Here is an 11,295-nt window from a genome sequence, read left to right as displayed (position 1 = left end):
AAAAAGGCCTAGTTAGTGCCTATCACCCTTATATGTAAGCATATAATAAACTAAGGACAAATAGAAGCCTGGGTCAATCAAACACGCAAGAGATATCAAAGTGATGCCTGATGAAAATAATACTGAACCTCCCTATACCTCTCTTGATTAAGGGCGCGAATCCAAATTAGTAAATAGTCATATCAAGAATCAAAACGAAAAGCGTTTAAAAGTACAGAAAGCGTTCAGGTGCAAAACGATTATTTTAATACCATTAAAGGTTATACCTATCTACAGTAAACTAAATGTGCTTATTCATTTAATATCAAATAGCTTCCGGAAACGTGTGACAAATGACTTACATCATATGTTTGAATAAATTATTGATGTCTATTGTAAGTTGTATATATTCATTTGCGACAAAGGGTGAGCGCAACGTGCATCGAATACACATTATATCTCTTTGAGTTTGTGAAAAAAGAATGAAATCCAGCCACGTCATGTGTATTGCTTTTTTTCTCGCCGTTATGTGCGGAAAATGTAAGTTAAGTCTATTACTAATTGTATGTGATACGATTTTCATTTTAAGGTCAAGTTACAGTAAAGGAGCTTTGTCACAGATTTTGGTGGAATTTCGGAAAATCGAAAAAAAGTATGCATATATCTCTTTTATTATCTAAAATATAACTGATTGAATTCATTCAAAATAGGCGAACATTTGTAAAGAAAGCACATAAAATCGGGTAAAAACTTTCTTGAATTTGTCTTAAAATCATAAAATCTCCAATTCAAGTCCGTAGATTTTTCTTCAAAAACTATATGTTGTTGATACATAAATTTCTATTTTAATGATGTAAAATAATAATAGAGTCACCGACTTCGTTATACGGTATACATTATTAAAAAACCCGTCAAAATGAGCGTAGCGTCATTGCGATGTAGGCGGTAAAACGTCGATGTTTGCACAATTGTCGCGTTCTCAAACATGTTTAACCGAACGCCACATACTGTGTATGCCTGTTCAAAGTGAGGAGCCTGTAATTTGGTGGTAGCCGTTTGTTGATGTATAACATAATTGTTTTTCGTTTACTGTTTTGTACGTAAATCAGGCCAATAGATATGTCTGGACCTTATCCAACTTTAACCGCCTTTGATGTTTCAATGGTCAGTTTTTAATTTTTGAGCTAATATTGGTTTCTCAGTTGGATATGGTAATATATCAACTATATTTGAATTGTATGATGTATAAAGTATTCGAAGCAGTCTGCAGATGGGATTACATTTACTTCAATCCCATTGCTCAAGTACCAACTATGTTTTGTTCATATACAAGACTGACAATAGCCATCTGACTATGATCTCTTTTTTATATGCATATTAACTCGCCGCTGGACGTTAGGCAGCCATCCATCATCATCACATTATGACCTCTTTTAGTGGTTTAAACATGATAACTTTCTGCTAAATCATATTATTAGTGAATATGAGTAATAAGACATCTATGTTTTGCTTTTTGAATCATTGGAAGATATTGTTGGAATTCTATTTTAATATTTTAGCAATATTTTAAATCATAAACAAAAATTAATGTTAGTACCGATAGAGACAACATTCAATGAACTAATAACGTTAACATTGTTACATTTATATTATCCTGAATATTATTCTATATTAATAAGTTCACATGGATCGTATCAAACTTTACGGGTTTTATAAACAACTCAACCGTTAAAATCAGGATGTCTCCTACTTGTAAAAAGATTTCTACAGTAACTGTTACTATATTTACTACCGAACTGTCAAACTAAATGTTTGTATCTATGAAAAAAATTTTGAAAATTTGTTAAGTAATTTGTAGAAGAAAAATCCCTGACTTTATAATTAACCAGTTATATGTAGATTAATATCAGCGAAATTTAAAATGTAATTACAGACTAAGGCATAGAGAACGAGTTTGGAAATATACATATCGTAATAAGGGACCAAATAAATATTAAAAAGCTAAAAAGGAAAATAAGCATAAGGGAACGAAAAATCGTCTCGTTTGTAGATACTGAAATGACCAAATCTAGAAAAGGAAAAAAATATTAGATTTAAAGCCGTTTGCATGATATCAATATCTGCATTATGATTTGAAACTATTTGATTCATCAAAGCAAAAAGCAAAAACAGTACAGGAACACATCTGCTCTTAAATGGTCTCAATTGGTGCTCATATGGTTACCTTCAACCAGCTCTAATCATATCATCACAATTTTAGGAAGTATATTTAGCATATTTACAATTTTCATTACAAAAATTCTTTATATTACCCCATCAAAATTATGTCCAATCAGATTTTTCAAAGGACTTTTAATTAAATAGTAAAACTACTCTTTCTCAATGATGAGATTGTATAGACGTGTAATATAGAGAGTCATAACTATAAACTTAATTGAAAAGACCATTAAAAACGGATGTAAAACATTTAAACCCCTTACAGGAGGGATTGTGCCTGATATTCATATGATGAACACTACAAACCAGTTAAAGTCTTAAATGGCCTATATCTGTACTCGACTGTACTGATTTTTACTCGACCAGTCTGAATTGGTCTGAAATTTACTTGATAATACTCGACTGTAGTCTGAACCATACTTAACAGTCTGAACTTGTACTTGACCCTTACTCGACCAGTACTTAACCATTTTATATGCGTCTGAACCATGCTCGACCTAGTCTGAACTATGCTCGACCTAGTCTGAACCATACTTGACCTAGTCTGAACCATACTCGACCAAGTCGTAACCAACCTAGACCTATTTTTTGTATCTATCTATTGTATTTCATCAATTTAGGAACTGTTTTTAACAACAGCTATTTCACCTGGCTAGAAATTTGAACAACAATTTGAAATTAAAAATGTATTCAATATAGCATTGAAACCAAAATTTCACAATAAACATAATATAACTTCATCACCATATTCATCAACACTTATATACATACATATATATCACCTTTAAAATAAAAATAAAACAAGCTGATCAAATAATCTCAAAACTGAATTGTGACTAATATTTTCAATGTTATTCAAAATGTTTTGAATGTTTCAGATACATTTTATGGTTACTGGACAATTTTTACCATCAACTTAAGCCTCGTATAGATTTATGGTGTCAGTTGAGTTTAGTTAATAATGCAGTGAACATTTTTTTTTATTTAAATATATATAAAATAGCATATAAAGCAACTTAATAAATTTAAAAAATGACACCTTTGTTTTGTTAAACCAAGAATTTAATATAGTCATGATAATAGAACTTCCATAGTAATCCTGTGATAAACTTTTGAAAAAGGAAATGTGTTCCAAAGTTACAGTAAAAATTTATTTCAATTAAATTTAAATAATTTTTGTCAAAATTAAAGACATGGCATACAAGAAGCACTTTAATAAGGTTTAATTACCTCAGTACATGTGTGTTTTACAGGTAAAAAGAAAGCCCTATTTTTCTTAAACTCGTGTATTACTTATCTAGTGAGTTCAAAGGGCCTTGCGATTTAAGTTTCACAGGATGTTGCAATTTTGAATGAATGTTATTTAGAATTTAATACTCTCTGACCAGGTGTGATCTTTTTCATGAGTTTTCCCCCAAGCAGGAGGTATTACTTTATACTTCACCACTAATCAGAAGAACAATTTAATTAATTTCCTTAATTTTTATCCCTTTTTGTTATATATTGTATATAATATATCCCAAATTATAATAATAGATATATTTCTAAAATAAGGTTAAACAATTTCAGTGATTTTGTTGGCTCTTGTTACCTCATTAAAAAGATAATTATATAACTATTGTAAATTTTTTGTATGTAACCATGAAACCTATGTAGTTTTTATTTAGAAATTTAGGAAAATTAATTTAAAAAAAAAAACACATGCCAAACAAGAAGCACCTTAATAAGGTTTAATTACCCTCAGTATAGATGTGGTTTTTAGGTAAAAGAAAATCTTTTTTTAACAAAACTCTAAAACTTTAAAATTAATATAATTAAATTATTATATAAGATAATTTGATTTAACTATCTCTATTCGATAAATCTGAGAATCATGTAAGACTGTAAAAATCTGTTTTTATAATATATATTTATTTTATTGTGGCTGTTGTCATGTCAGTTAAAAAGAAATTTATTTTAACAGTTAAAACTTTGAAAAAATAGAGGTTATTTGGTCAAGTATGGTTCAGACTGGTCGAGTATTGTCCAGACCTTTGGTAGAGTATGGTTTAGACTGAAAAAAATAGGTCGAGTACAGGTCGAGAATGGGTTAAGACTGTTTCAGACTGGTCGAGTAATAGTTCAGACTATTTTCAATGGCAAAGGTAAGGGTCAAGTACAAATCAGTACAGTCGAGTATGGTTAAGACTTGGGTCGAGTAATGTCGAGTAAAATTCAGACCAATTCAGACTGGTCGAGTAAAAATCAGTACAGTCGAGTACAAATATAGGCCATTTCAGACTTTTACTGGTTTGTAGTGGAAGACATAATCTTTCAATCAGTTTAATAGAGGTCTGGAGCTGGCATGTCAGTAACTGCTAGTAGTCTGTTGTTATTTATGTATTATTGTCATTTTGTTTATTTTCTTTTGTTTCCTATTCTGACATCGGACTCAGACTTCTCTTAAACTGAGTTTTACTGTGCGTACTGTTGTACGTTTGTTTTTTCTACATTGGCTAGAGGTATAGGGGGAGGGTTGAGATCTCAAAAAACATGTTTAACCCCGCCGCATTTTTGCGCCTGTCCCAAGTCAGGAGCCTCTGGCCTTTTTAGTCTTGTATCAAATTTTTATTTTAGTTTCTTGTGTATAATTTGGAGTTTAGTATGACGACCATTATCACTGAACTAGTATACATATTTTTTTAGGGGCCAGCTGAAGGACGCCTCCGGGTGCGGCAGTTTCTCGCTGCATTGAAGACCCATTGGTGGCCTTCGGCTGTTGTCTGCTCTATGGTCGGGTTGTTGTCTCTTTGACACATTCCCCATTTTCATTCTCAAATTTAAATAATGTTTTACACTCCAAAAAATCAGTTCCATTTTTTTCATATGCTTTATTACACAAGTAATAATAAAAGTTTTAATTGTAGAAGGGGAAGTTGTTACAAGGACAAACAGATAAGTAGTAAAACATTTACCAAAAGGTAAGATGAAACGATATTTGACGAGTTATGGTTTGTTTTTGCAAAAATAAGGGTTTATAATTTCCCTCTTAAAACCTCCATTCACATACTTTCCATATATATTTTTTAAACTTTAGTTTGTCCTTTCGTGTATTATATATTTTGAAATAAAATGCGTTTACATCTTGTTTTCCCGATCAGATACACTTTTTAAACTGAATGATTTGTTAAAGTAATTTACTAAATGTGTAAGCCTTACATGTTGCAGGTTATTCAGGAATTCATTGTTTGAGGAGTGGAGGAATTTGTACGAAAAGCTATTGTTTTAAGGGGTATTTTGAGGACCATTTGCTACACGAAGACTGTTGTTCTCCTGAAAGATGTTGTCTTCCCTTGAGGCATCAAAAGCCATCAAATTTTCCAAGTACTTACTTTGATTTAAATCAATTAGGTCTATTAGGATTTCATGTACATTAATTGCCCAATTATTTGTTGTTCATTTCTTGAACAACTATCACATCAGTATGACTTTTATATAGATATGAACATATTGATAGTAACGCGCTAAAAGAATCGAAAAAATCATTGATAAGTACTCATTATCACTATTATCAGATCTGAAACCTGGACATGACTATCAATCATAGTACAGAGCATTAGCAACAACAGGTCCTTAGCAGAACAGCATACATGTACACATTCTACATGTAGCATGAGATACGATGATAATTAAACGCCGGTAAGACAGCACCCGAACGACGACAAAAATAAAACCAAAGAGACATCTCCACGACAGCATACAATCTTAAGCAATAGACATGATTTTTTGGCAATATTTCAAAGGTCTTAATCGTCCCCAGTCTATACAAGTTGTCAATTTATGACTGACACAATTTTCAATTTTTAACCTGTTAGTTGTCCTATTAATCGACACTAACAGGTTAATTTGTGAGCCACTTAGCTGTAAAAATCAATATCGAATAGTATCTACAGTAACTTACACATTTCAAACAACATTTATCAAATATAAGAAATATTAATACCTTTTGTTTTTAGCCGATGGCAATTACTCTTTTCCTTATATTGTCCAATCTATTGTGGCGCTTAATTGAAACATTTGTCTTTAGACAATATATCATTTTATACTGGTAATGTAAGACTATGGTTTCACATCAGCTTAATACATTGTTTAAGGAAAGGCTGCTGTATGCATATGATTTTCGCTTTAAAAGGAGCGTTCTGCCGTTTCAATTATGTTTCAAAAATCCATCAAAGCTTTTATTTCAATTAAAATGATTCTTTGAAATTAGAATGGCAGAAAACAGAAGAATAAATATTTACTTGTACATATCTTCCTGTTTTTAACAATACTCATCTTTTCACTTAAACCACGAGCAAATGCTTCATCTCATGAGTGTGAGTATTTTATGTGATTATGTGATTAAAATTATGTCAAAAAATATCTGTGCGACTTTTTATTGTGTATACGTTTTAATGTACCGTTGGTTAACATTTTTTTCAGGTTACTAGAACTCGATCAGCATGAAATGACAACCTCAAAACCACGGTATTAATGATTCAATAAAAATGTATATGACGTAACATTCTTTTTCTGACATTCAATACAGTTAACACCATTGGACGAAACGATCCAAAGAAATATTTCCCTGCCTTGTATGGGACGTCAAACGTTTCACTATTAAAAAAAAAACATTAAAGAAAAATTCATGTTCAAAACTTACAAATATATATGCAATATTCTTCTATTCATATTCAAAAATAAAAATTTATGTTCAAAACTTACAAATATATATGCAATATGTTTCTATATATATTAAAAAAAGAATAAGATTTATGTTCAAAACTTTCAAATATATACGTAATATTTTTCTACGTATATTTAAAAAATAAAAATTGATGTTCAAAATTTTATATATAGATGCGGTTCAAATATATATTCAATGATATTGCTTTCTGGGTAATATTTGTAATGACGGGTTTCACTAGTACGTGTTATAGTCTTTTATTTGTCATTGTAAATTATTTACTTTACTGTTTAGTCCATTTTTGGTAATATCCTGTTGGCGTGACTCGGTACTTATACATCCCGCCATTGTGTTATTGTGCTATCGTCATTTTTTGAATTCTTGTCTTTCACTTTTGCTTATGTGCTTTGCCTATATGCTATTTTGTTTTTCTTTGTTGACATATTTGTTTGTTTTTATAGTGATTAAGATTATAACATAATGTTGACTGCTGTACCCCTATTTCGGACATTTTTACCTATTATGTCTGTTTGTTTTGTTCACACATTGGTGTCAATATAATGAGATTTTATGCGACTGTCATACAAGTGAGAGGTTTAGCTAGCTTTAAAACCAGGTTTCATCCACCATTTTCTACATAAAGAAATGCCTGTACCAAGTCAGGAATATGACAGCTGTTTTCCATTCGTTTGATGTGTTTGAGCTTTTAATTTTGCCATTTGACAAGGCACTTTCCGTTTTAAATTTTCTTTGGAGTTCGGTATTTTGTTACTATACAAATGATTATAAATCATTAAATGTTATATTTTACATGACAATATCATTTGGATGTTTAAGAATTTGCAAAACACAATAAAAAGAATATAGTATAATGTGAGTTCAAATTTTTGCATATGATTTGAACACTAAGTATAACTCGTGAGGTATAACTTAAGACATACAATAACGAAGCGTTATCTCATAAAGTTCATATTTTAAAAGCACAATAAAGGTAAACAGTAACTCATAAGCTAGAGATTAATAATTCATATGGTATCCAGTAATCATATATAGTGTTCAAATCCTCTTTAATACTTTGTCTGAGTTGTCATTATAGACGGTCCGAGTTGACTTTATAGACGATCCGAGTTTACTTTTATTAGTCGGTCCGAGTTATATCTCCGGGCCGAAATGTGCCCCATTCGTTAAATTGCAACAGCCAATGAAATTCGTCATTACAAATATTACCCAGAATGCAATATTATTGAATATATATATTTTTTACCACATCTATATATAAAATATTGCACATAAATTTTAATTTTTTGAATATGTATAGAAAAATATTGCATATATATTTATAAGTTTTGAAAATAAATAGAAAAATATTGCATATATATTTGTAAGTTTTGAACGTAATTTTTTATTTTTTGAATATAAATAGAAAAACATTGCATAATTATATATTTTTTATATATGTTTTGAACATAATTTTTTTTCTAATATATGTAGAAAAATAATGCATATATTTTGTAAGTTTTGAACATAATTGTTTTTTCAATCAATATTATTGTTTGAGTATTGAAACTTTTGACGTGCCATAGCCTTGTTATATTCAAATTGAATTTGAAAACAGCAACTACGAGGCCACGAAATAAAAAATTAATGAAAACATTTAGTATTTTTCCAATGTTGAAATACCTTGTTGGTCCGGTATAAATTTGACGGAATAAAAACAATCGGATTTTCAATGGATTCGTCGCTAGAGAACCATCAGCTACTATGCAAGCCTAGTACTGAAATAGATAAAATTTTACGAATTAGATAGACTCAGACACTACAAAAAATGCAACCAGTTGATCAAAATTTTTACAAAAATCTACTTTTTTTTTCAAGAAATCAATTCAAGGAAGTATTATATATATACAAAGAACACAAATTACTTGAAGAGCAATAAACGGACAACACAAATCCCTTCAAATTTTGAGGTTGGGTCTGATTTGTAATAGTACATAATTTTACCATGATATATATAGTATAATGGAATTAACAATACAATGATCGATTAATCCCGCGTCACATGCTAATCTAAAAGGTGTTTGGGGTACTGTAAAAGTCGACAGCTTTTATGAAAGTAACTTTTTTTTTTTTAATTCGAAATCTGTATTTCTATTAACTCAGACCCTAACCATAATTTAACTAACAAGCTTTCTATTTTGCTCAAACGAAAACATATGTCCATCTTTAACACAATTATAGTAATACCATAACTCATATTTCAATCAATTTATCTCTTTTAGTTAGGCCATACCAATTTGATTCCTAGTTCTTTGGATTTTCCGCTCCTGTTTTGGAGAAATTAACATTTCAATAAAAAAAAATTACCGCTTGTGCAAATTTGTGGTCCGCATGTCGCTCTAAATTTAGTTTCTCCTTGAATTTGTGTTTCGCATAGACGTTTTTCTATTGCATATATTGCTCCAATAATGGCACATAATAAACTATAACTTTCCTGTACCTTTTTTCATCTTTTTCATTTAGACCATCAGGCTCTAAAGGTTGGAGCTGGTGGATTCAAAACTTTCTCATCTCCTTCTGGCCGCGTAGTCACACTCAGTGTTCACTTCTATTATTTGAAAAGTAACAATATCAAAAAGCGAAGATGTCTTGTGAGGGGCCAGTTTTTGTTTTTGTTGTTTTGTACCTTGATCGATAGTTATATAGACGAATGTTAAAGTTGTTCATTGTTTCTTCCACGCATTGAATGCCACAGGTGTTACATGTTAGCACATTAATTAAGTTCTTCGTTTTACAGTTGGAATTAACGTAGATGATATAACTTTGTTTTGTAAAGAATCTGATGAAAGAACTGCAAGTATTGGCAGATTTCCAACATACACAATTCCTTCTCCCACATTGTTTGTAGCTAAACTTTGTTTATACAGCTGTTACTTATGTGTCACGAATAAAGTCTATAAAACTTTAACAGTGGCGTAGCTTGACCCGTATTTCTGGTAAGACATTTGAGGCTTTAGTCAAGACTTCACCGAGGTCGTGATGTAGCTTGCGTGGGATTGGGTGGTTCAAGGGCGAAACCGCAACGTCGCAAAAGAGTTCTCAGCACTTTTGCTGAACGCCTAATGATAAATATTTCATGTGGGTTTTTTTTTTTGACGAGACAAAGTTTATAATAATCAAATCGGATGAGTCGATCAAGATTAGAGCATTAAATTCGACTAAAACGTGAAACCGAAAGTATGCAAGACATTAACAGAAAATTTACACTTACGGACCCCTTAATGATAATTGCAAGCGTCGTGGCACTCTTCATAAACTAGGCACATGATTTAACGTCCCAATTCTGACCTGCTGTAGCTGTGAATTTTTACATCCCACACAGCCAAATAGGCACCAATCTTAAGCATGGGTTTTACTGCTGAATGTGAGAAATCCAGACATGACCATATTTCTATACCCCAGTAGGCATTTGGGGTTCATTCAGAACGATCAAGAAATCCACTTAGGCTGGTTCTCTCCCGTGCAACATACGGGTATCTGAAACAACCTTGATGCCAAGATTATATCTGTCAGAGCCAAACAGATAAAGGACAGGAAACCGGTTAAGAAATCCATTAAGTTTTGCCAAATTGGTCGATCGGAATATTTAGACTACTACTTTGAAAAGAGTTACTATTATGAAAGGGTATGGATATATAACATACATCCTACATAGCCAAACGAACTTTTAATGTAACTGTGTTGGTTAAAATTTTGATTATCGATATTCAAATTAAGATAGGTCCTGACGTTAACAAAAACAGCTGTCATGATTATCACTAAAAATGTGTCTTGTAACTTTAGACGTATAGGGACTCTGCCAAGGTGTCTGGATGTATTATAACTGGATGAACTATGAAGTCTTCTTCATATTATTGAAGGAAAATGGGAAGAGGAGCACAGTTGGTTACCACAGTTAATCCGACTCTCGTATACAAATAATAGAATTAACAATATTGGGTTTCATGTCAATTTCAAAGTTCTCACCTCTTGTTTGAATCACTTTTCTATTTTACAAAGTTTAATTTTTCCGTTCCTACAATAAGACATGTGTATATACATTGATCATTTTTTCATGGAAGAAAAAAGACCGGCTCGTAATCAAGTGTAACCCTGCCATATTATGTATGTGTCTATCACAAGTCGAGAGCCTGTAAATCAGTGGCTGTCGTGGTTTATCATATTTCCTTTCCGCTTATTGTTTTGTACATAAATCAGCCCCGTTAATTTTTTTCGTTTGAATTTGATTCAATTTTGTCATGTTGGGACCTTTTATAGCTTACTATGCGGTATGGGTTTTGTTCATCGTTGAAGGTCGGACAAAATTGTTTAAGCAATAATGAGGAATGCGCGTGGAA

The 11,295-nt window shown here is 31.3% G+C and overlaps 1 long non-coding RNA gene across 1 annotated transcript; it reads left to right on the top strand.

The window, feature by feature from the left end:
• The first annotated feature begins 410 nt into the window (after positions 1-410).
• LOC127728773 (uncharacterized) lies at positions 411-6,713 on the top strand. The gene is made up of 4 exons (XR_007994366.1): positions 411-519; positions 5,103-5,156; positions 5,404-5,559; positions 6,658-6,713. It is a non-coding gene; the product is annotated as an uncharacterized LOC127728773 (long non-coding RNA).
• The last annotated feature ends 4,582 nt before the right edge of the window (positions 6,714-11,295 follow it).

This window comes from Mytilus californianus, unplaced genomic scaffold (assembly GCF_021869535.1).
Source record: "Mytilus californianus isolate M0D057914Y unplaced genomic scaffold, xbMytCali1.0.p SCAF_2, whole genome shotgun sequence".
Classification (NCBI taxonomy): Eukaryota; Metazoa; Mollusca; class Bivalvia; order Mytilida; family Mytilidae; genus Mytilus; species Mytilus californianus.
Note: the sequence above shows the minus strand (reverse complement) of the source record. Positions and strands in the feature narration are given on the sequence as shown.